Here is a 27165-nt window from a genome sequence, read left to right as displayed (position 1 = left end):
GGTCCAGCTTTTGGTATATTTTCTTTTTTGTTTGTTTTTTGAGATGGAGTCTCACTCTGTCACCCAGGCTCACTACAACCCCTGGGTATATTTTCTAAAATCTTCACCTAAGCAAGGCTGTAAATATTTTCTTCTAAATTTTCTTTTGGAAATCTGTGTATAGTTTAGGTTTTTCATTTAGGTCTGTGATCTATTTTGAGTTAATTTATGGATAAGGTGAAAGGTATGGGTCGAAGTTCACTTCTTTTCACTTAAGGTTGTGTCTTAGAAAGCCAGCAACAATGTTGAGAAGGGATTGGAGAGGCAAGAAAGTTGAATGTTTCTTAATTTATCTCTTGTTGTTCTAGGACTTTGTGCATCAGTAGATAAATGGAAAAATCATTCCCAACACAGGGATTGCTGGCATTTATGGATCAATTACATTGATTTGGCCAATATGAATGTTAAAATATTTAAAAAATACATAATAATTAGCCTGTTGGACGTATGACTTAGTGATTTGGCTGTATAGATATAGCTTGAACCCTTCTTTTGACCCAAATTTACTCCCTTATTTATCACTTGAGAGTTATAAGGAATTTAAAAGGGAGAATGTTTTCTCTTTTATGTTCTATGATTGTACATCTGAGTAAGACAATTGCTATTATGCTTTGCTAATACTCCTGGTGATGTCATGATATAAGGGAAGATGAATTTACTTTGACTAATGTATAAGAAAAAAATCTGTTTTAAGAAAATCCAGGTGTTGGCTTATGAAAGATGAAATTCCAGAGACTCCTCATTTATGTTGCAGACAACAAAAATAATACATAAGCAAATGGAATTGAGGCAGGAGAATAGGGTCTGGAGTCAGGGAACCTAAGGCCATTTCACACTGACTTCCTAGAACTAAATTGAATGGAAAACCCTAACTTTGCACATCTAAGTAACAAAAGGACCAGGGGCTACTGCCTTTGCAAACCCCCACGTTTTCCGCGTGGCAGATGGGAAATTGAAAGTACTTCTGATTGGTTGCTTTTTGCATAGGAGTGTAACTTTGTAACTTCAGCCTCTGATTGGTTGCAGATAGCACCCAATCAGACTGATTGCCAGCAGATAGCACCCAATCAGACTGATTGCCAGCAGATAGCACCCAATCAGACTGATTGCCAGCCAAGTCTTTGTTTGCATAGAAGCTCAACTTTGTAACTTCACCTTAGTCTCTGAGGGCCACAACTTCATTTACATGAGGTGAACACAAAGTGGCCAATGGGAAATCTCTAGGGGGTATTTGGACCTGAGAAGATTCTATATCCAGGCCCTTGAGCTGCTGCCGCTGCCGGCTCCCACACTGTGGAGTGTACTTTCACTTTGAATAAGTCTCTGCTTTTGTTGTATCATTCTTTCCTTGCTCTGCTGTGTGTTTGTCCAATTCTTTGTTCAAAATGCCAAGAACCTGGACAACTTGGAGTCAAGACCCTCTACCGGTAACAGAACTACTTCTTCCGCCCATTCTACAACTTCATTTTTAATGAACAGTCTATGCTATTCTTGAATTTCTTTAAATTAAATTAATTCATTTAAACTATCAAGTGGAAAGTAGAGAATAGGGGTTTAGGCTGTGGAATCCAAATACTCAGGTTCAAATCCTAGTGTCTCTAACTGCATGATGGGAAAGCTCCTTAAATGCTGTGATCTCATTTCCTCCTCTATAAAGTGTGAAAGACGATATTTATACATATGGCTCTTGTGAAAATTAATTGAAATAGTGCTTTAAATGCTTAACTAAGACTGATAAGTAGTATGTGATCAATAAATATCAGCTATTATTAGTAAAATTGAGAGCTTGCTTTAAGCTATTCTATGCATTGTGAAAGGATATAACCATGGAACAATACAGGGCTTCCTTCCTCAGGGAGTTTGCAATTTGCAACTCATTTGGGGATGCAGATGTGTAAAGAATGACCACTTAAAATTCAACCAGAGGCTGCTCTGCCTATGGAGTGGCTATTCTTTATTCCTTTACTTTCCTAATAAGCCTGATTTCACTTAAAAACCAGAATGAAATAAGTGTTGTATTATATTTGTTAGATGAGGTGAGGTTAGAGTGATTATCAACCCCTGGGTGGATTAGAGGATGTTTCAGCCAAGGACAGTGTTTGATTTGGACCTTGGAGGAGGAGTAGGGGTCTCATAAATGGAGAAGCAGAAGAGAATGACTCACACATTGGTCCAGAAAGGATTTGGAGAAGAATTCTCTTGAGCTGAAGAAGGAAGGATAGGGGGTGGTGGGAAAGAAGTGATAGAAAAAGCAAGTAAAGAACAGATTTTAAAGGGACCAGAATGCCAAGAGGAGAGGTTGGGCTTGGGCTTTTCTTATTCACCATATTTTATACCTTTTTCATATTAGTTCTTGGAAAAAGCCAGCCTGGAAGACTACTCATGAAAGGTTTTATTTCTCTTCCTTTTAAAAAAAATATAAAACAAAAAACAAAAACCACCCTTGTAAATCATTAATGGCCCATTTTAAAAAGGAGATTACAGCCTGGGAGTTACTATTTTTCTGTTAGAGAAATAAAAAGGAATATATTGAATTATATGAAATATGAATTGGCCTCTGTGCTCCAGTACCTATCTGGGACAGATTTATAAATACTGAAATGATATAAATGATGGTTATTCAACCCATTTAACATTAGAGAACTTTTAATGGCAAAGCAAGGACACTGAAAGAAAAGTTTTAGGGAAAAATAGTGGTAGTCTGGAAATCTAAAAGTTATTCTTTATTCTTCCATATTGATTTACATCTATTTAGAACTTGAAGATTTTTAGTGTTATGCTTACTCTGCCAATTCTTGGAACATTTGCAGAACTGAGAATTTACTTCTTCGTTTATTACTTCCTAACTACATTTTAAAGGTAATAGTGAAATCTTAAATTATTCATTCTCTTTTCATTGGGCAATGCCATTGAGGTAGGACTAATATTCAGAGAATTAATTTCCAAGATTTTTAATTCTGAAAATGATACAGATTATTTTTCTCAAGTTTAATCTGATGTCTCCTAGAATAATACTGGGGAGTCATGCTGGGAACAGAAGATATGAAATCATTCATATTCTAGATTAGACAAGCTATACTTTAATTAACAGGCTGCAGTTGGAAAAATGACTCCAAGAATTAAATGTGAAAACCAGCTATTTCAGTGTTCCAAGAATATTTAATCCTCTTAGAAGAGTTTATCTATGTCACAATTGGGAATGATTTAAATTGTCTGTGGCATCTTTACGTTATTATTGAAAATGGAAAAAAAGAAAAATGCCCACCCTCACAGGCTTTTTGCGGCAAAGTTTGGGGGGCACCCACAATTTTAACTTCAGCATTGACAGAGTCCCTCCCCATCTTAGTTGGCATTGGCTTTCAGGGTTTCTACCAAGGCATCTCTTCAGGCTTACTCTCTAAAAAGATGTTCTTGTTTCATCAGAGCTAACCTAGTTAGTGTCCCATTTCCACGGGACTCTGATAAATGCTAGAATTTCTGCTAAAATAATTTCAGAGTCTAGTGTTTATCCGTTTGTTAATTCATTTGATATTTGTTGGTTGTTATTAGATAAACCTATTTTCACTTGAAAGGAAGTGTGAAAATAATATAGGCTTTAGAGTCTGAAGTTCTGAGTTCAAATTGTGAGTCTATCCTTAACTTCCCAAAGGTCTCTGCTGAACTCATATAACTTCTCTGAATATCAGGCCTTTCATTTATAGAGTAGTGTGAGAATAACAACCAGACAGGGAGATTGTGAATACCCTGAAGGGGATTTGCCAGGTGTAAAGTGCTATTTGAAATTTTTTTAACTAAACTAATAAATCCTGCTGAGGGAACGCTTTATCATCACAGGTTGCTCCTTTTATGGTGTCAGTTTCAGTCATAGGCAGGTGGATATAGAATACTACTTGGGATGTGTGGCAGGTTATATGTTCTGAAGAAGACTGCAGTGTTCTCTTCTCCCACACACTCTTCTTGCAATGTGATCTTGACAGTACCCACATTGGGAGGTCTGTTTCCTCCCTTTGGACCTAGGTGACGTTTTCTCCTGTCTTTGCTTTCTTGGGATACTCACGCTTAGAACCCAGCCTCAGTGCTGTGAGGAAGCCCTGTTCCACTTATGTGGAGGAGAGGCCACGTGTAGGTTGGCTGGCAGCCTACCCGAGGTCTTAGCTGACAGCCAGCATCACCCAACAGTGGATGGAGATGCTTTCACACTTTAAGTGTCCCCAGCTCAGGCCCCGGATGACATGGAGCAGGGATATGACATCTATGATGTATCCCCTTCAAATTCCTAACCTACCAGTGAGGCAGAAGAATAGGGTCTAGAGGCAGGAAACTTAAGGCCATTTCACGCTGACTTCCTAGAACTGAATTGAAAGGAAAACCCTAACTTTCCAGGCCTAAGTAACAAAAGTAGTTGCAGAGGCTACTCCCTTTGCAAACCCCCACCTTTTCTTCAGCAGATGGGAGATTGAAAGTACCTCTGATTGGTTTGCTTTTTGCAACCAATCAGACATTTGCATAGGAGTGTCACTTTGTAACTTCACTTTAGCCTCTGACTGGTTGCTTCCCACAACCAATCAGACGTTTGCATGGGAGTGTGACCTTTGTAACTTCACTTCAGCCCCTGATTGGTTGCTTTCCGCAACCAATCAGACTGATTGTGGGCCACCACCTCATTTACATGAGGTGAACGCCTAGTGGCCAGTGGGAAACCTCTAGTAGGTATTTGGCCCTGAGAAGATCCTGTATCAGGGGCTTTGGTTGCTTCATTCTTCCTTGCTTTGCTGTGTTTTGTCCAATTCTTTGTTCCGAATGCTAATAACCTGGACAACTTGCTGTGAAGACCCTCTACTGATAAAACCAGAATCCACGAGAATAATAAAATAATTGTTTCATGCCGTCAAGTTTGGGAGTGGTTTGTTACACAGCAATAGCTAACCAGAACAAGTTGGGAGGATTTATCTACACCAAACCTGTTTTTAACATTTTAGTAAGGTTGTAAAGAAAATTTGAATAGTATTATTTCTATTGTTTCAATAGCTTTAAATCATGATGGCAAGCTGTAGTTATTTGTTTACTGAAACTTCAGAGCAAAATAGACTAAGAATTATTGGAAATTTATACTTTTTTCATGTAGGATCAAATATCATGAAGCGAATTGTCATTTTCATTCCCACATCATCTCCTTAGATTTTGAGTAGAGGGGCTGGCTGTATTCCTGTTGGCTTCTACTTCTACAAGGAATGAGAATTGAGCCTCTCCATTCTTAATGTCTTCAGAGTGGGATCCCACACATGAACTGTTCTAGCAACTCCTCTCCCTGGCATTCAATCTTTCAGAACCAGTGGCAGGCAGAAAGCAGATGCTCTGTGGATAATTTGGGAAGAGACAGTGGAAGAATTTTATCACTTTGCAGCTCTAAAAGATACTTCAGACTATTGGCTTTTTCTGAACCCAGATGTTTCAGCTCTGTGGTTTATCTCCTTGTCTGTTCAAGAAGATTGTAAGATCTCTCATGAGCTTTCTCTCTTGAAACCTCGGGGCCTTTGCTTGAATGATTTACCTTACCCAGAATGGCTCCTTTCAATCCCTAGCCTTCTAAGTCCAGTAGAAATTCCACCTCTTTCATGAAAGTTTTGTGAGTTAGCGGCAACACTTCGGACTTCTTAGCACTTTGTTGGCACTTCTTTTAGAATTCTTAACGCCGCCAATGCCTGTTTCCATGATGAGATCGCGATGCCATTCTTGGCGGGGTTTCCATCTTGTTCTCCTTCCTGTCCCCTACTGTGGTTTCTCAGGAAATGCTTGTTGAATTTCATAAGATGGCCCGGGGGAGTGCCAAAATTGTGCAATCAGAGTCAAGACACTTGGCTCCCAGTTTGAGGTCTGAGCCAGGTCTGTCAAGAGGAGATTCTGAAAATGGTCTTGTGACCCCAGAAGATTCTTCATGCTACTGGGCCTCCTCAGCTTGCTCCTCTGTAAAGTGAGACATTCAGAGCAAGGCAGTGGTTCTTAACTAGGTACACTTTTTCAACACCACGGGTGCCCAGAGGGTCTGATACATCCTTGGTTGTGCATCCTTGGCTGGATTTACAATTTATAAGATGACTTCCCATTCCAGAAATATACGGGGGCTGTTGGATATTGCTGTAGCCTGTGGAGTTAGATGGAAGTAAGTAAGCAGATTGGAATTACAGGTTAGGATTTCAGAGACATAACAAAAAAACCCTCTGAATAATAATAACTAATATTTATGAACCGGGTGCTGTGCTGGGCTTGGAATGCATTATTTTATTTACTAGGCACACAATGCCCTTATGGGGCAGGCACTACTATTACCCGTTTTATAGATAAACTGGGGTTTAGTGAGGTCAAATAATGATCCAAGTTGCTGAACTAGGTTGCTAAGCACCGGAACTGAGATCAAACCCAGGCTCTCTGACTTCCGAACCTGTATTCCTAACTACTCCCTGGCTGCCTTTCTCTTAGTTTTTGCTTTTATTGTGTGGAGCTGATCGTATGGTTATTAAGTATTGACTTTATCAGTCTTTGCAATTCCACTCTATGTTCTGTATAATATTTGGTTACTGGTAGTTAGGAAGTGATGTTCACTTATAACAATCTTTTATAGAGATAGTGCATGGAGGCGTGGTTTGGCCGTTTAATTTTTGAAAATTGCAGCATACCATACCAGATTCACGAAAAGGTGGCGTCATTTTATTCTTTCACACATACAGTCATGAGTAGCTTAATGAGAGGGATACATTCTGAGAAATGCATCACTAGGCAATTTTGTCATTGTGTGAACATCATAGAATGTACTTACACAAACCTAGAAGGTATAGCCTATTGCTCCTTGGCTACAAACCTGTACAGCATGTTACTGAACTGAATACTGTAGGCAATTGTAACACAATGGTATTTTTGCATGTAAACATACGTAAACAGAAAAGGTACGGTAAAAATATGGTGGTATAATCTTACAAGGAGCACTGTTGTATATATTGTTTGTCATTGGTGGAAAGGAATTTGAAAGGAATTTACTTTCTGAAGGGAATACCTAGAGTTAAAAGAACATCTGGTGTTACAAGGTCATCAAAGACCAGGAAATGTATCAAATCTTCTGGAAACTCACCCAGAGTTCTCATTAGTGATGAGGGAATTGCTATTCTGTAACTGCATAGATGGAACAATGATAACTCATATCCATTGCAAAATGTTTCACCCCACAGAGTGATTAAGCAATTGGTATTTATTGCACCCAAGATATTGTTCACGTTTCTATTTGTGAACAACTCCCGTAACTACTCTTTTACTCCCCATTTCCTTATCATTGCATAATTTCCAGCTGCATCTGTAATGCCTCTGCCCAGTTAAGTGGCTCTTGGCTCCTGCTGAGCATGACTGATGGGCTGAGTTTCCCCTCAGGTTCTTCTAGCGCCCAATTTCCTAGTCTCCGTTAGCAGAACTGCTTTGTCCTATACATACTTTGTCTTAAGGTCAGCTCTGCTCTCAGCTGTGCCCTGTCTTCCAGTGGTTGCTCAATCTGGTTCCGTTTGCCTCCATGACATTACTAAAATCTCTTCCCATCTCTTGGATTCAACAGCTCAAAATCACGTTTTTTTTTTTTTTTTTTTTTTTTCCTATAGAATCATGACTTCCTTTCCCCAACCCCCAGAGTTTACCCTTAGACCTTGGTCGTTTTTATTTTCAGCTCCAATCAGTTAAAATTCTGCTCTAAAGTGGTCAAGTGATGCTTTCCCTTCCAAGGAGAGAGTGGATAGTGTCAATGGGTCTGGTGTGACTAGCACTTGTGCTTAGGGTCACAGGAAGGAAAGGCAATCGGGAAGGATTCCAGTAGAGAAGGTGGAGGAAGGGGCATCAGGCCATTGATCAGTGCTTCTGGTCTCCCACAAGTCTGCTGGCAATGCAGAGCACATGGTATAGGGGTCAGAATATTCCAGACCTGGCCGTGAGAGAGCTCAAAGACATGGGCAAGTAAGTCCCTGCCATCTCAGAGCTGCAGTCTCTATGAGAGTGGCCCCCCTGGTGGCCCATCTCCCTTCCTTATATTATTGGGGGTCACAAAGTGCCTCACTAAAAAGTGTACTTTCCAGTCTCCTGGGAAGTTAGATTTAGCCACATAGGTCTGGCTTAGGAGAACTAAGTGAAGTTCTGTGGGGACTTAAGCAGAGGAGGCTGCTTAAGAGTAGGAGATAGCTGAGTGCAGAGCAGCTCCCTTTTAGCCTTTTCCCTTCTTTCCTGTAACCTGGCATGCAGATGGTGGGATTTCCATAGCTGACTTGCACCATGAGGTGCTTGGTAATAGAAGTATAGTGCATTAGCGTATAGCACCTATAAGGTATTAGTGCACAGGGCCTAATAGGGCATTAGGGCACAGCGCCTATGGGGTATTAGTGTATAGTATTTATAGTGTATTAATTTTCTGTTGCTATATAAGAAATTACCAGAAATTTAGTGGCTTAAAACAACACATTTATCATCTTACAGTTTCTGTGGATTTGGAGTCTGAGGATGGAGTCTCTGTTCAAGGTCTTGCGAGGCTGAAATCAAGGCATCAGCTGGGCTGTGCTCTCATCTGGAGCTTGGGCCCCTTTTCCAAGCTCATTCAGATTTTGGCAGCATTCAGTTCCTGGCAGCGGTGGAACTGAGGTCCTGTTTTCTTCTGGGCTGTTGGATGGGGGTCCACGCAGCTCCCTGGAGCTGCCCTCACATCCTAGCCTCACGGCCCCTCCCACATGGCTGCTTTCTTCTTAAAGGCCAACTGGAGAATCTCTCTTAGAAAGGCTCAAAAGCTACCTTGTAATTTCTTTAGGATGAGCCCAGTGCCTTTTAAGGGCTCACCTGGTTATCAGACCCACTCAGGATATTCTCCTTTTTAATTAAGTTAAAGTCAACTGATTTTGGTCTTTAATTACATCTGCAACGACTCTTCAACTTTGTCATGTAATGCAACCTAATCATGGTGGTAATATCCATCTTATTCACCATCCTGTCTGTGATGGAAGGGAGGGGGGACTATTCTGAACACCCGGGGCAGGAATCTTGGGACCATCTGAGTTCTGCCTCCTACACATAAGGTGGTGCAGTAGAAATATAGAGCCAGGCTCTCAGGAACTGTGGTGCCTCCTCATCACCTGTAAGCTGTGTAACTCTGACCTTTTTTTTTTTTTTTTAGACGGAGCGATCTTGGCTCACTGCAAGCTCCACCTCCCAGGTTCACACCATTCTCCTGCCTTAGCCTGCCAAGTAGCTGGGACTACAGGTGCCCGCCACCACGCCTGGCTAATTTTTTGTATTTTTACTAGAGATGGGGTTTCACCGTGTTAACCACGTGTTAACCACGGCGGACCTTGCGATCCGCCAAATGAGAGACATGTTCTTGGTTTATTGAAGACATTATATTCAGGCCTCTTTTACTAGCTGCTGAAAACAATACCTAAATTGATTTGATTCAACACTGAGGTTGGAGAAGCTCTTTCTTATTTTGAGACAGGATCTCACTTTGTTGCCCAGGCTGTAGTGCAATGGTGTGACCACAGCCCACTGTAACCTTTAATTCCTGGCTCAAGAGATTCTCCCACCTCAGCCTCCCGAGTAGCTAGGACTACAGGCATGTGCCAACATGCCTGGCTAATTTTTAAATTTTTTGTAGGAATGGGGTCTCACTATGTTGTCCACGCTGGCCTTGAATACAGAAGCTATTTCTAAGATTTAATCTTTCCCTTTCTTTGGGGGCATTCTCTTTGCTGTGTGTATACTGGCTGATGCCATGTTTGAAATTCAAAACTCTCTTGCTTGCCATTCATAGCTCTATGCATCCCAGGTGTACCTTGTAATTCTCCAGTGGTGATTGTTTGTTGTAGAGAAGAAAGAGCAGAATTTGAAGTTAGAAGACCTTGCTCCCAGGGTGGGCTTCTTCATCGATCAGCTTTATAATCTTGAGCAAGTTACTTCAATAGTTAAACTTGAATGCCCTTTAAGAAAATGAAGATAATAATCATACCTGTCTTGCCTACTGTATAGGATTGATGTGAGGAACAAATGAGAGAAATATGTGAAGGTGTTTCGAGCCCTGTAAATGCCTGAGCAAACGTTAATGACATGCCATGAGTATCCATGCATTCATTTGTTCATTCTACAAACTTAATCTGAATGCATTATTTGTTAAGCATTGAACTGGTGCTGGGAATTCTAAGATTAGTAAGAGAGAGTTCCTGCCCTCACAGGGTCATAGTTTTTTGGGGTGGAGGGAGGGACAGACATATAAACAGTGGAGTATGAGATGTGCTAGGATAGAAGAATGTATGGATTAGTCCTAATCTGGACCTAAGGGGTCAGTAGAATCTTTCTAGAGGCTTGGGCAAATAAGAGATAGTCTGATGAATAAGTATTAATAATAATAATTACTATGCATAGAGTATTTGTTATGTATCAGGAACTGTTCTAAGTATGTTATATGTAGCCCTATGATATAGGTACTGTTATTCTAGCCTCCATTTTGCAGATAAGGAAACTGAGGCACAGGATAATTAATTTGCCCGACATAACACAACTAGTAAGCTGGTGGAGCCAATCTAGGCTGATCCCATAATTGTTCACTCCAGAGCCTGATCCCGTAACTGTTATGCACTGGACCAGGTGGGGTGGCCTGTCCAGAGAGATGTAACAGAAGCCTGTTCTGTGGAGAAACTGCAAGTAGTTCATCAGGGTCCCAGCAATTCACCAAAAAGTAAAGATGGGGGAAAGAGGGAGTTAAGGGTACAAGGGCATAGAGAGGTAATATAAAAGGGCATAGAGAGGTAATGTAAAAGCCAGTAAGCTTTTATATTGAGCAAAGGGAAGCCAGGTAAGGGTCTTGGCCAGGGTTGTTCTTTGCAAAGATCACTGTGGCACAGACAGATAATAGGTTGGAGGGGTAGTATTGGACACGGAAAATAGTAAGGAAGTGCTGGCAGCTGGGTTTAGGGGAATAGTGAGTCTGGGGACAAAGGCGTGGATATGCGACACATGAAAAAATTAGCCAGGATTATTTGGGTGGTGGTTGACAGAAAAGGAAGAATCAAGAATGAGTTGTAGTATCTGGTTTTACCTGACAGAAGGGCCCTTTGCAGAGATGAATGCTAGAGGAACAAAAGGAGGAAAGGTGATGAGATTTGAATATATGGAGTGCGAGGTGCTTTTGATTCGTACAAATAGGCAGTGAATACAGGTATGAATCTGAGAGATCTGGAATGTGAAGATAGGCTTGGGAATCATCAATATGTGGATTATAATAGAGGCCCTGGGGATGGATGAAATTGGCAAGGGAGAGTAATGTGGAGAGGTAAGAACCAAGGACAGAAGTGCAGGGAGCACCCATCCTTGAAGTGTGAGCTGGGGGATATGAGGTGTGCAGAGAGACAGGAGGAACTCAAGAGTGCAGGGGAGTTAGAGATGCAAAAGCACTAAGTGGGTGGTTTCATGCAGAAAGGAGACTCGATACACATTAAACAAACAGGACAAGTAAGCGAAGGAGTGAAAAATATTCATTGGACTTGGCCACAAAAAGATGAGCACAATTCCAGTGACTGCTCTGCATGGACATCAGGTTGCAGAGGGTTGAGAAATAAACGAGAGGTGCAAAGGTAGAGCTAATAAGTACACAAACGAACAAAACCAAAAAATGAGAAACAAGCTTTTTCTAGGACTTTGTGACAGGAGGAAGTCCATAGGATAGGTGAAGAGGGTGTAGGATCCAAGGAGAGTTTTTTCTTTCTTTTCCTGTAAGTTGGGGACATATGAGCAAGTTTTTAGTGTGAAGGAAAAGAACCACTGGAAAGAGCCTACCTGAGTGGGCAACATAGTGAGAGCCCATCTCTACAAAAAATTTAAAAACATTAGCAGGCTATGGTAGTATGTGTCTGTAGTCCCAGCTACTTGGGAGGCTGAGGTGGGGGGATCGATTGAGTCTGGGAGGTCGAGGCTGAAGTGAGCTGTGATTGTGCCACTCCAGCCTGAGTGACAGAGTGAGACTCTGTCTCAAAAAAATAGAGCGTGGCTACTATAAAGAAAGAAGGATGATAAAGTAAGGTTTCCTGGGGAGGCTGAGGGAACAAGGTTCAGCAGCTGAGTGAGAGGATTCATCATAGGGAGAATGTTTTCTTCCTTTAGATGGGGAGAGAGGAAGTGCTCCCTAGGCTCCCACCCACCACCCACCTGATTCTGCCAGGCCCAGGACACTGACCTGCCACACCAACCTCTGCCTTGTGCTGTTGTCATTCAGACACGTGCCAGCATGCATCCATTCAGCAAATACTGGTTGAGTACCTACTAGGAGCTAGCCCCTTTTTGAAATGCTGGAGATACATTAGTGTTTACAGCAGATAAAAGCCCCACCTCTTGAGTTTACCTATTCTGGTGGGAGGGCAGAGGCAATAAAATAACTGAGTAAATTATGCAGCATATTAGAAGTTGATAAGGCCTAGGCAGAAAAATAGAAACGGGAGAAAGAGAGGATTGAAGGGTCTCCCTGAGAAGGTGAGACTTGAGCAAAGATATGAAGGAGGTAAGAGAGGAAGTCCTGCCTATGTTTGGAGGAAGAATATTCCAGGCAGAGGCAACAGCAACTGCCAAGATCCCAAGGCAGGAGTAGGCCTGGCATCTCTGAGGAGCTGAGTGAGTGAGCAGTGAGGGCTGAGAGGTAATGGCTGGGTGGAGTTGCAGGACACTTAGGACCTCGTGGGTCACTTAAAGGATGTTGACTTTTATTCTGAGATGGGAGACCATTGGAAGGTTGTGAGCAGAGGACTGATGTAGGTTTTCTTATGGTTTAAAAGATCGCTCTGGCTGCTCTGTTGAGGATTGACTGTGGGGAGTGAGGAGGTTGGGGACAAGTGTGGAAGGTCAGAAGCCAGTGAGGAGGCCATTGCAACAATTCAGGTGTTGAATGATGTGGCTTGGGAGAGTTGCTTTAGAGGAGATTATGAGCAGTGGCTAGACTTTGTATATATCTTGAAGGTTGAAGCAGAAGGGTTTACTGATTGTTTATGAGGAAGACTCCAGAACTTTTGTCTTGAATAATCAGAAAGCCTCTTATCTGTTCCTTGTGAAAAAGAAGCTGGTTTTAATTTTCTTTGTATGTTTCATAGTTCCAATTGCAGTTTTGGGTGAACTTCAAGTTTTTGGTAAAAACTATTTAAATTTAATTGAAAGATTTGTAGCCCTCTAAACTCATGCCCTATGGGATGATTAAAGTAGCTAATTTGTTGTTTTAAATACACCTTTTCCCTAAACTCAACACTAAATCTCTCAAAGTAACATCTACTTTCTGGAAGCAAATGGGACTTGTATGGTGTGACTCATAGGTAGGGATTGCTTGGGAATTTTGGGTGGAGGAGAGAAAGGAAAGAGTTGGCCCAAGGGGGCACCACATTGGAAACCTGGAGCAGCTGAGGGCTCTCAGCTGAGAGGCGACTGGCAAAGTAAAGGTGGGAATCTGAAAAACAAGAAAAGAAACCCAGATTGATTTTTTCCCTAATACCTTCAGTGTCTGACAATGTGTATTCTGACAATGTACATGCCTCTGTATGGCTTGCAAACAACAAGGACTTTGTTGCATCTTAAGTTCTTGAATTACAAGCAGAAGGAAGACAACATTTGGAAATGTGTCCTACTTTTGTGTTCTTTTAAAAAAAAAAAAGCATCAAATTTTTTCTTTCCCCTTATGGTTCTAGAACTAATGTGCCAGTCACCTGTGTGTTTGCTCTCAGATCCATCCCCACTCTTATCTTTGACTGTTCTGAACTGCAGGTGGCTTCCACTGCAGACTTCACTTCCCAGCTCCCTTCCCCACTGGCTCCAGGCTTAGTGGGTGTGAAGCACTGCAGGGGATTGCAGGGTGTGAAGTGCTGTACTGAAGAACAAGGGTATTTCTTCCCCTCTGTCTTTGCTTCAAGTGATGTTCCAAAAGTAGCTATATTTTCTCTCCTAAAAGCCACACATACCACTGAGTGGCTCAGACTACTAGCTCTGTTAATATCACCTCTTCTCTTTTCTCTCCCACTTCTTGGTACTTGCTTCTTGATTCTGCTAATTGCTGGACTGCCCTATTGCTTCCTGTTACCTCATTGTTTCCTGTTACCTCTCATAAAAGCTTTGTAACTTGTTCTCCATATTAAATTCCTAATATTGAGCTACCTGGTATGTGCTGTTTTCTTAGTCGGAACTTGACTGACATGTGTATTTATTGTTGAAATTTGGCAAGAGGAGAGTTTTGTAGAACATAGAAGAATATAAAATCACCACTAATCCCACCATCCAAAAGTAGCTATAGTTAGTGTTTTGGTGTGTATCTTTCCAGTTTATTTTCATGTGCATATAAGCATTTTTTTTTTTGTTCACAACTTTGGAGACATAGTGTACTCTTTGCTTTGTAATCTTTTTTTCCCATTTGATATATTGAAAAAATTTCTAAATCATTTGGTATTCCTATATAACATGATTTTTAAAAATCATGTTATATAGTTAGTTCTGTGACTTCAAATAGATATACTAGAATTTATTTAGTCAGTGGACCACTGTTGGTTGTTCAAATCGTTTCCAATATTTTGCTATTATAATATTATATGCAATTTTGGGGGTATATTTCTGATTGTTTCCTTAGAGTAGATTGAAAAGGTAACTTCTACAAGAGCAGAGGTGTTATCTGGCCTGCCCACTGATGAATTCTCAGTGCCTAAAGCAGTGTGGGAAGGGATACGTACAGTCTAGGGACCTCATACATGTTGAACTGCCTCTCTTTTGGGGGCCAGGGCTGATTCATCACACAGAAAGTAGTCGGCTCAGAACTGGCTGGCTGCCTGATGTATTGTACAGGATGGAGCCTCCAGGCTACCACAGCTGCTGGGATTCATTCAGCTGGTGGAATTTGCCTTTTGTAACTGAGAGCCAGCTGGACTGAGAGTGAAGGCCAGGGCCTTGTGGATTCCTGTGAAGTCCACTCCTGTTCCCCCAGGACATCTGTTGGCTGCTCTCCTGAGGCTCTTGTAACCATGTTGTGTCAAAGCCCAGGCCCTGCCCCAGCTGGACGAAGCCTGCAGGGGTAGGGATGGAATTTTCAGGCCCCTTCAACTCTGAACCCTTAAAAACTGAGATTTTCTTAATTTTAGGCTTTCAACTACACTCTTAAATTTACTATTTTGAGGGTTAATTCAGATATCAAAGAAAGGCTTGATCACCAAGTAGATGGTAAAGGAAGTCCTTTTTGGTAAAGGAAGTTTAACTTAACCTTTACCAAGTTAACCAGCTCACAAGTTTTTTTTCTTCTTCAGCAAATGAGGCACCACAGGAAGCTGGAACCTGGTCTCAACATTTATCTTTGGTTTGCCTAAGACCAAATAAATGACTTTATGCCCCAGGCTAAATAACAACAACATGCCAATAAAATAAAAACCACAAAGACAAAGTGGAATGTGGAGGACACGAAAGTTTCATGCTAGGAATTAAACTAGAACATGAAGATGTATCCGGAGATCTCCAGTTCTGAATACCCTGGTCACTGTCAACAAGTTCCAAATGATTTAAAGTACTAATTGAATTTGATAATTGTTTATTGATCACATAGTATATACTCTGCGTCAGAAGGTGCCTCTAAGTAGTGTCACCTTAAGCAGAAGGGATTGAGGTACAAATTCACAACTCAGTAAACACTAAAGTGCTTAGTTAGGAGCCCAGGATTGCATTGCTTGGGTTCTAATCCTGGCTTCACCATTATTCGCTGTGTGATCTTGGGGAAGTTGTCAGCTCTTCCTTGGCTTCAGTTTCCTAGTCTATAAAAAGGATGTAATATCCCACAAAGTTATTGGGAGATTTAAATGAATTAACATATATAATATATTTGGAACACTGCCTGGGACATGGCATATCTGCTTTGTTGCTCCACAGCTTCTCTCCAATGCCAAGTTTTCCTCTGGGTTGGGGTGCAGTATGACTGGGGGAATTGTTGCCTAGCCATTTATTTGGTGTGTGTCCCCTGCATCTGCAGGGACTTCCTAACTTCCACCTCTTTGTAGCTTCCTAAACTTTCACTTGAAATACATGACCTTTGGTCAATCCCTAGCTTGCCCCTCAGTGAGGGGTTAATGCAACACACTAGGCTAGGGAATGTAGAAGATAGGGAATTGTAAGGAATGGTCTTTCCTTGATATGCTCAGCCTGTGAGGGTCTAACATACCTGGTCCAGGAAGAGATACCTTAGAGAAGGATGCTGGCATTGGTATGGGGTTCCTTAAAATCATTGAAAGGAGGCCTAGTCCCTGAGAATGATTCTTAGCAACTGGACAGTCTGCCAATATTAGGACGATGTACTCAAGACAATCCAGCCTTTCATCCAAATTCAGGAATCTTTGGACGCTATCCCTTGGGAGATGATCATTTAATTTCTGCTCTAACATTTTATTCATTTGTTCATTCACTCACTCACTGGGCTAGGCCAGTCAAGGGGACTTCACCACTTTGACCTATCAGAGGATAGTAAATTCTCCCAAACAACTTCCAGCAGGTCTTTTTTATTCTGGTTTTTCGTACAAGTCAAATCTCTATTTTATATATTTAATGGCATACATTATCTTCCTGAATCTTTTCCTTTTCAGACTCATTTGTTCTAGATTCAGATCATTCAACAAAACATGGCATGATTTCCACAGTCTCTGACATTCTGATTGCATTGCTTGAGAAAATTCTCAGTCTGGGAATCTCCTTAAAATGCAGCACAGATGATGGCTGAATAGGAACAGCTCCGGTCTGCAACTCCCAGCGAGATCAACTCAGAAGGCGGGTGATTTCTGCATTTCCAACTGAGGTACACAGCTCATCTCATTGGGATTGGTTAGATAATGGGTGCAGCCCACAGAGGGTGAGCTGAGGCAGGGTGGGGCGTTGCCTCACCCGAGAAGTGCAAGGGGTTGGGGAACTCCCTCCCCTAGCCAAGGGAAGCCATGAGGGACTGTGCCATGAGGAACAGTGCATTCCAGCCTAGATACTACGCTTGTCCCACAGTCTTTGCAACCTGCAGACCAGGAGATTCCCTCGGGTACCTACACCACCAGGACCCTGGTTTTCAAGCACAAAACTGGGCGGATGTTTGGGCAGACACTGAGCTAGCTGGAGAAGTTTTTTTTCATACCCCAGTGGCGCCTAGAATGCCAGCAAGACAGAACCATTCACTCCCCTGGAAAGGGGGCTGAAGCCAGGGAGCCAAGAGGTCTAGCTCAGCGGATCCCACTCCCACGGAGCCCAGCAAGCTAAGATCCACTGGCTTGAAATTCTTGCTGCCAGCATAGCAGTCTGAAGTTGACCTGGGATGCTCGAGTTTGGTGCAGGGAGGGGCGTCCACCATTACTGAGGCTTGAATAGGCAGTTTTTCCCTCACAGTGTAAACAAAGCCGCAGGGGATTCCAACTGGGCAGATCCCACTGCAGCTTGGCAAAGCCACTGTAGCCAGACTGCCTCTCTAGATTCCTCCTCTCTGGGGAGGGCATCTCTGAAAGAAAGACAGCAGCCTCAGTCAGGGGCTTATAGATAAAACTCCCATCTCCCTGGGACAGAGCACCTGGGGGAAGGGGCAGCTGTGGGCATAGCTTCAGCAGACTTAAACGTTCATGCCTGCTGGCTCTGAAGAGAGCAGCGGCTCTCCCAGCACAGTGTTCAAGCTCTGCTAAGGGACAGACTGCCTCCTCAAGTGGGTCCCTGACCCCACTGCCTCCTGACTGGGAGACACCTCTCAGCAGGGGTCAACAGACACCTCATACAGGAGAGCTCTGGCTGGCATCTGGCAGGTGCCCCTCTCGGACAAGGCTTCCAGAGGAAGGAGCAGGCAGCAATCTTTGCTGTTCTGCAGCCTTCGCTGGTGATACCCAGGAAAACAGGGTCTGGAGTGGACCTCCAGCAGACCTGCAGCAGAGGGGCCTGACTGTTAGAAGAAAAACTAACAAACAGCAAGGAATAGCATCAACATTAACAAAAAGGATGCCCACACAGAAACCCCACCTGAAGGTCACCAACATCAAAGATCAAAGGTAGGTAGATCCACAAAGATGAGGAAAAACCAGCGCCAAAGGGCTGAAAATTCAAAAACCAGGATGCCTCTTCTCCTCCAAAGGATCACAACGTCTCACCAGCAAGGGAACAAAACTGGATGGAGAATGAGTTTGACGAATTGACAGAAGTAGGCTTCAGAAGGTGGGTAATAACAAACTCCTCCGAGCTAAAGGAGCATGTTCTAACCCAAAGCAAGGAAGCTAAGAACCTTGAAAAAAGGTTAGAGGAATTGCTAACTAGAATAACCAGTTTAGAGAAGAACATAAATGACCTGATGGAGCTGAAAAACACAGCACGAGAACTTGGTGAAGCATACAGAAGTATCAATAGCTGAACTGATCAAGTGGAAGAAAGGATATCAAATTGAAGATCAACTTAGATTAGAGAAAAAAGAAAGAAATGAAACAAAGCCTCCAAGAAATATGGGACTATGTGAAAAGACCTACGTTTGATTGTTGTACCGGGAAGTGACGGGAAGAATGGAACCAAGTTGGAAAATACTCTTCAGGATATTATCCAGGAGAACTTCCCCAACCTAGTAAGGCAGGCCAACATTCAAATTCAGGAAATACAGAGAACACCACAAAGATATTCCTTGAGAAGAGCAACCCCAAGACACATAATCATCAGATTCACCAAAGTTGAAATGAAGGAAAAAATGTTAAGGACAGCCAAAGAGAAAGGTTGGGTTACCCACAAAAAGAAGCCCATCAGATTAATAGCAGATCTCTTTGCAGAAACCCTACAAGCCAGAAGAGAGTGGGGGCCAATATTGAAAATTCTGAAAGAATTTTCAACCCGGAATTTCATTTCCAGCCAAACTAAGCTCATAAGTGAAGGAGAAATAACATTTTTTACAGACAAGCAAATGCTGAGAGATTTTGTCACCACCAGGCCTGCCCTAAAAGAGCTCCTGGAGGAAGCACTAAATATGGAAAGGAAAAACTGGTACCAGCCACTGCAACAACATACCAAATTGTAAAGACCATCGACACTATGAAGAAACTGCATCAATGGATGCGCAAAATAACCAGCTGGCATCATAATGACATGATTGAATTCACACATAACAATATTAACCTTAAATGTAAATGGACTAAATGCCCCAATTAAAAGACACAGACTGGCAAATTGGATAAAGAATCAAGTCCCATTGGTGTGCTGTATTCAGGAGATCCATCTCATGTGCAAAGACACACATAGGAAGTTTACCTTAACCTTTACCAAGTTAACCAGCTCACAAGTTGGTTGTGATGGAGGAATATTTACCAAGCAAATGGAAAGCAAAAAACAAGGGTTGCAATCCTAGTCTCTGATAAAACAGACTTTAAACCAACAAAGATCAAAAAAGACATAAAAGGGCATTACCTAATGGTAAAGGGATCAATGCAACAAGAAGAGCTAACTATCCTAAATATATATGCACCCCATACAGGAGCACCCAGATTTATAAAGCAAGTTCTTAGAGACCTACTAAAATACTTAGACTCCCAGACAATAAGAGTGGGAGACTTTAACACCCCACTTAGCACCCAGATTCATAAAGCAAGTTCTTAGAGGCCTACAAAAAGATTTAGACTCCCACACAATAATAGTGGGAGATTTTGACACCCCATTGTCAATATTAGGTAGATCAACAAGTCAGAAAATTAACAAGGATATTCAGGACTTGAACTCAGTTCTGGACCAAGCAGACCTAATAGATAGCTACTGAACACTCTACCCCAAATCAACAATATACATTCTTCTTAGCACCACATCGCACTTATTCTAAAATTGACCACATAATTGGAAGTAAAACACTCCTCAGCAAATGCAAAATAACAGAAATTGTAACAGACAGTTTCTCAAACCACAGTACATTCAAATTAGAACTCAGGATTACAAAACTCACTCAAAACCGCACAACTACATGGAAACTGAACAACCTGCTCCTGAATGACTACTGGGTAAATAACATTAAGGCAAAAATAAATAAGTTCTTTGAAACCAATGAGAACACAGACACAATGTACCAGAATCTCTGGGACACAGATAAAGCATTGTCTAGAGGGAAATTTATAGCACTAAATGCCCACAGGAGAAAGCGAGAAAGATCTAAAATTGACACCCTAACATCACAATTAAAAGAACTAGAGAAGCAAGAGCAAACGAATTCAAAAGCTAGCAGAAGATAAGAAATAACTAAGATCAGAGCAGAACTGAAGGAGGTAGAGACATGAAAAACCCTTCAAAAAAATCAATGGATCTTGGAGCTGTTTTTTTTTTTTTTGAAAAGATTAACAAAAATAGACCACTAGCCAGACTAATAAAGAGGAAAAGAGAAGAATCAAATAGACACAATAAAAATGATAAAGGGGATATCACCACTGATCCCACAGAAATACAAACTACCATCAGAGAATACTATAAACACCTCTATGCAAATAAACTAGAAAATCTAGAAGAACTGGAAAAATTTCTGGACACATACATCCTCCAAAGACTAAACCAGGAAGAAGTCAAATCCCTGAATAGACCAATAACAAGTTCTGAAATTGAGGCAGTAATTAATAGCCTAACACCCGAAAAAAAAAAAAAAAAAGCCCAGGACCAGATGGATTCACAGCCAAATTCTACCAGAGATACAAAGAGGAGCTGGTACCATTCCTTCTGAAACTATTCCAAACAATAGAGAAAGAGGGACTCTTCCCTAACTCATTTTATGAGGCCAGCGTTATCCTGATACCACAACCTGGCAGAGGTACAAAAAAAAAATTTCAGGCCAATCTTTCTGAGGAACATCAATGCGAAAATCCTCAGTAAAATACTGGCAAACAGAATCCAGCAACACATCAAAAAGCTTATCCACCATGATCAAGTTGGCTTCATCCCTGGGATGCAAGGCTGGTTCAACATACACAAATCAATAAATGTAATCCATCACATAAACAGAACCAATGTCAAAAACCAGGTGATTATCTCAATAGATGCAGAAGAGGCCTTTGATAAAATTCAACACCTTCATGCTAAGAACTCTCAATTACTAGATATCGATAGAATGTATCTCAAAATAATAGCTATTTATTACACACCCACAGCCAATATCATACTGAATGGGCAAAAGCTGGAAGCATTCCCTTTGAAAACCGGCAGAAAACAAGGATACCCTTTCTCACCACTCTTGTTCAATATAGTATTGGAAGTTCTGGCTAGGGCAATCAGGCAAGAGAAAGAACTAAAGGTATTCAAATAGGAAGAGAGGAAGTCAAATTGTCTCTGTTTGCAGATAACATGATTACATATTTAGAAAACCCTATTGTCTCAGCTCAAAATCTCCTTAAGCTGTAAGTAACTTCAGCAAAGTCTCAGGATACAAAATCAATGTGCAAAAATCACAAGCATTCCTATACACCAATAACAGACAAACAGACAAATCATGAGTGAACTCCCATTCACAATTTCTACAAAGAGAATAAAATACCTAGGAATACAAATTACAAGGGATATGAAGGACCTCTTCAAGGAGAACTACAAACCACTGCTCAAGGAAATAAAAGAAGACTCAAACAAATGGAAAAACATTCCATGCTCATGGATAGGAAGAAGAATCAATATCATGAAAATGGCCATACTGTCCAAAGTAATTTATAGATTCAATGCTATCCCCATCAAGCTACCACTGACTTTCTTCACAGAATTGGAAAAAAAACTACTTTAAATTTCACATGGAACCGAAAAAGAGCCTGTATAGCCAAGACAATCCTAAGCAAAAAGAAAAAAGCTGGAGGATCATGCTACCTGACTTCAAACTATACTACAAGGCTACAGTCACCAAAACAGCATGGTACTGGTACCAAAACAGATATATAGACCAATGGAACAGAATAGAGTCCTCAGAAATAACACAACACATTTACAACCATCTGATCTTTGACAAACCTGACAAAAACAACCAATGGGGAAAGGATTCCCTACTTAATAAATGGTATTGGGAAAACTGGCTAGCCATATGCTGAAAATGAAAACTGGACCCCTTCCTTACACCTTATACAAAAATTAACTCAAGATGGATTAAAGACTTAAACATAAGACCTAAAACCATAAAAAACCTTAGAAGAAAACTAAGCAATACCATTCAGGATATAGGCATGGTCAAAGACTTCACGACTAAAGCACCAAAAGCAATGGCAACAAAAGCCAAAATTGACAATGGGATCTAATTAAAGAGCTTCTGCACAGCAAAAGAAATTATCTTCAGAGTGAACAGGCAACCTACAGAATGGGGGAAAATTTTTGCAATCTATCCATCTGACAAAAGGCTAATATCCAGAATCTACAAAGCACTTAAATTTACAAGAAAAAAACAACCCTATCAAAAAGTGGGTGAAGGATATGAAGACACTTCTCAAAAGAAGACATGTAGCCAACAAACATGAAAAAAAGCTCATCATCAGTGGTCATTAGAGAAATGCAAATCAAAACCACAATGAGATACCATCTCATGCCAGTTAGAATGGTGATCATTAAAAAGTCAGGAAACAACAGACGGTGGAGAGGATGTGGAGAAACAGGAATGCTTTTACACTGTTGGTGGGGAGTGTAAATTAGTTCAACCATTGTGGAAGACAGTGTAGCGATTCCTCAAGGGTTTAGAACCAGAAATAACACTTGACCCAGCAATCCCGTTACTGGGTATATACCCAAAGGGTTATAAATCATTCTACTATGAAGACACACGCACACGTATGTTTATTGCAGCACTGTTCACAATAGCAAAGAATTGGAACCAACGCAAATGCCCATCAATGATAGACTGGGTAGAGAAAATGTGGCATATATGTACCACGGAATACTATGCAGCCATAAAAAGGATGAGTTCATGTCCTTTGCAGGGACATGGATGAAGCTGGAAACCATCATTCTCAGCAAACTAACACAGGAACAGAAACCCAAACACAGCATGTTCTCACTTGTAAGTGGGAGGTGAACAATGAGAACACATGGACACAGGGAGGGGAACATCACACACTGGGGCCTGTCAATGGGTAGGGGTTTAGGAGAGGGATAGCATTAGGAGAAATACCTAATGTAGATGATGGGTTGATGGGTGCAGCAAACCACCATGGCATGTGTATACTTATGTAACAAACCTGCATGTTCTGCACATGTATCCCAAAACTTAAAGTATAATAAAAAATGCAGCACAAAGATTTAGTCTCAACACTCCATATGCAGAATAAGAGTCTCCCTGATGGATCTACTAATGGAGCCTAAGACTGTTTTAGCTTTTAAAGGAAAATTTTAAATGAGTCATTATTTGCCCAATTTTCTTCCACACGATAGCTATGTAATTGGCTTTGTAAATCTACATGTAACAGTTTAATTTCACTGCAGCTCACTTATCCTCTGATGTAATTTTGAATTTGCCAGTTAGAGGTATTTTTGGTGCCCATAATTTTGATAAGCATGAAGATGAATAAGAAAGACAAGGACGGCATACTCCAGCACCCCATTACAAATTTTGCTCTGAGATGAATACCCATCTACTAATCAACACTCTTTGACTTTGGATTCAACCAGCTGATTCTTCCCACAACTCAATCTATAGTTGCTACTCACATGTCTGATTCAGTTTGGGTTGCTATAACAGAATACCATGGACTGGGTGATTTAAATAACAGAAATGTATTTCTCGTAGTTCTGGAGGCTGGGGTAGTCCAAGGTCAAGGCACTGGCAGGTGTCTGGTGACATCCTCTTCCTGGCTTGCAGTTGGCCATTTTCTTATTCTACCCTCACATGGTTGAGAGCAGAAAGAGAGGAAGCTCTCTCATGTCTCTTTGTATGTGTATATGGGCACTAATTTCATCATGACACCTCAACCCTCATGGCCTAATTGTTTCCTGAAGGCCTCATCTCCTAACATTGGAGATTTAGGCTTCAAAATGCAAATTTTGGGGAGACACAAATGTTCAGTCCATAGCACCAATTTTGAAGCTCTTCACTTAGTAGGGCAACATTGGAAAAGTTATGTATAATAACTTCTCTGAACCTCACTATCATCATCTGTAAAGTGGAGGAATATCTACCTTGAAGTGAGGGCTAAGATAAATTATAGTGAAGGTTTATCACAGTGTCAAGCATTTAATGTCAGTTATTTAATATGTTATTTCTCCATCTTGTCCACTAGATACCACAAAATTGATCTGAAATTTCATTATCACAGTTTCAATATTTTCCTGTCTTTGGTCTTTTGGAACTTTCCCTTTTTTTTTTTTTTTTTTTTTTTTTTTGAGACAGAGTCTCACTCTGTCGCTCAGGCTGGGGTGCAGTGGTGCGATCTCACTGCAAGCTCTGCCTCCTGGGTTCGCGTCATTCTCCTGCCTCAGCCTCCCGAGTAGCTGGGACTACAGGTGCCTGCCACCATGCCCAGCTAATTTTTTGTATTTTCAGTAGAGACGGGATTTCACCGTGTTAGCCAGGATGGTCTGGATCTCCTGACCTCATGATCCACCTGCCTTGGCCTCCCAAAGTGCTGGGATTAGAGACGTGAGCCATGGCACCTGGCTGAGCTTTTCCTATTTTTAATGACTTTTAAAGGATTAATTGGCAATGATCTTGATATAAGCCTAGAGATTTGTTTAACAGCTGAGAGCAATTATGACTTCCTATAGAGCACTAGATTAGCCCAGTGACTAATACAAATAATATCATTAATTTGGGTGCTGGGGAGAGGAACTCCATAAGAGTTGAGAATCAAACCTGGAAGTCAGACAGTAGCTTTTTTTTTTTTTAATGTGGTATGCAGAAGTGGAAGACCATGCAGGATAATTTTTATTAGATTTTATTACAGAACATTCAGCACAAATATTACTGCTCAGATTGGGGTGGGTGATTGTTGCATTTACTTGGACATTGTTTATCTGATAGTATCATCATGATTAGGAGGTTCTGGGATCAGACTGACCTGGCTCCATCATTTGCCAGTGTGTGTAAGGTCACAGCTGGAACCTTGACTGAGTCTGTTTGCTCGTCACTTAAATGGTATCCAGAACATAAGATGGTTTGAGGATCATGGGAGAATGTGTGTCTGAAGTGCTTATCCTGGTTCCTAGTCCATAGTGGTGGACTCAGTAAATGGTAGCCGTGATTTTAACTATGGTAAGAGAAAATTTCGCAAAGGAACTGGCCGCCAAACACCACTAAAAATTTAATCATTGCCTTTTTTACAGCAGGCAGATTATATGAATATTTGCTTTCTTTTCTCTCAAGGGTGTAACACTGTGACCAACGAAGAGAGTGTTTTCTATCAGTGACTCACAGACTTCCCTTTCACTGGAATCCAGCTTATTAGCTGCATGGTTAACTTTGGAGCCAGGAAAACATCCTGCACATGACACTGCCATCAAGCAGAGGAGACATGTTTCTCGGCTTCCCCTCTCTGGGACTTAATAGCCTCTGAAGGCTAGCCTTTACTGACTCATGAAGCTGTGTCTGCCTGGGGTCAGTGGTGGAGACATTGCATTAACCCCAGCAAGCGAGCCATCACCAGAGCTTTGCACAGGGAGACACCACATAGAAAAGCAGATGAGGCAACACACACACCATCCCCAGACAGCCATGGGTCCCCAGAGACAGGAAAAATATGTGTTTTCTTAAAGAATTAGAAAAGAAAACCTCTTGCTTTTTCCTGTGTGGCTCATTGGTAGGAGATCTCAAATTCTAACCCTTGTTTTCTCTTTTACCTCTCTGTCTGCTAAGAAGCACTCCTTAGATCCAGTATCTAGGATGGTGAGCCTCCTGGATGCAGTGCTGCAGTGGCCACTGCTGAGTCAAAAACAAACACTGGGAAAGGAAGAAAATGATGTTTTTCTCTCTTTCAATAAAGCATTTGAAATCTCTAGTTCTGTTTTCTCCTTTCTCTCTCTGGTGTCCCATGTATGCAGTGATGAGAAAGGAAGTTCTTCCATCTGGTGTTTGTGACTCAATTATTCCTAACCCATTTTTATGTTGTTCTACCAGTAGTAGTTCCCCAGGTGCAGGTCACCTTCCTCTCTTATGACTCCCTGTACTCCAGGCTGTTTCTGGGATAGGTGTTCATGGTTGGGGAGAAACTGTACTCTCAACATTAGCAGAGAACATTTACTAAGTGATTGTAAATTGGTCCCTAGAGAGGTCCTGGGACATTTTCTTAGTGAGCCAATGCTGACTTCTGGAGAGCATTCCTTAGTAGGTGTCAGGATCAGCTTCATAATCTAGTCTAGAACTTTGTTAAGCTCAAGCTTTATGATAATGTGTGTCCATTTGTAATTATCACCTCTAATCATCATCTGGAAATGTAGATTTCAGTTTGTGTGCAAAGGTGCCCACTGCCTTGGTTTTCTAGTCCGTTTTACGTAGTCTATTCTGTGCTTTTTAAGTCGACATACATTTTCTTTAGTAGACAAGGAATGATACTCCTGTTAGTAATGAAGAGAATGGTCAAAAAAGGCTGGGGATATGGTTGGGGTTAGATTTGTGCCATCCACATATGGCGGGTGGCAACCATATTGGACGGTGTAGATGTAGAACATTTCCATGATCACGGAAAGCTCTATTGGGCTTGTCAGATCTGTGTTAGATGACCAAAAAGAGTAGGATCACCTCCTGCTGGCCTGGAAGTCTCCATTAGTAGGAGCCAAGAGAGTGCTGTAGAATTCTTCGGACTCCTATAAAGACCACTGTCACTTATGTCTTCTCTACCTCCTCTGCTGCCTGGAGACCACAGGGCTACTCTCATCATGTCACTTATCACATGAAACCCAGGACTGCCTGGTCATTTTCATGCCAAGACTCCTCCATGACTTTGCACTTCTCTTAAAGGATTTCACTGGCCCTTTGGAATTTTAAGGTCAATTGTCAGCATAATCTCCCAAAATCTCAACTCTTCACTGAATCTTCTCTTCACTTCCTTGCTCTTCCCAAGACACTGCTTCCCCTGCAGCTCTCTTGAAAGATGGACATTTTCTCTCTCATCCTTCTTGTACTGCTGGACCTAGAGGTGGGTGAATTATTTTGCC

At 41.5% G+C, this 27165-nt stretch overlaps 1 long non-coding RNA gene across 1 annotated transcript; it reads left to right on the top strand.

Moving 5' to 3' along the window:
• The first annotated feature begins 1169 nt into the window (after nucleotides 1-1169).
• LOC130540664 (uncharacterized) lies at nucleotides 1170-26009 on the top strand. Its single transcript, XR_008954653.1, has 4 exons — nucleotides 1170-1230; nucleotides 2795-2898; nucleotides 16680-16888; nucleotides 25379-26009. It is a non-coding gene; the product is annotated as an uncharacterized LOC130540664 (long non-coding RNA).
• Nucleotides 26010-27165: the final 1156 nt, after the last annotated feature.

Source organism: Pan paniscus, chromosome 10 (assembly GCF_029289425.2).
Source record: "Pan paniscus chromosome 10, NHGRI_mPanPan1-v2.0_pri, whole genome shotgun sequence".
Lineage (NCBI taxonomy): Eukaryota > Metazoa > Chordata > Mammalia > Primates > Hominidae > Pan > Pan paniscus.
The sequence above is the reverse complement of the archived record's forward strand: the minus strand, read 5'-3'. Positions and strand labels throughout refer to the sequence as shown.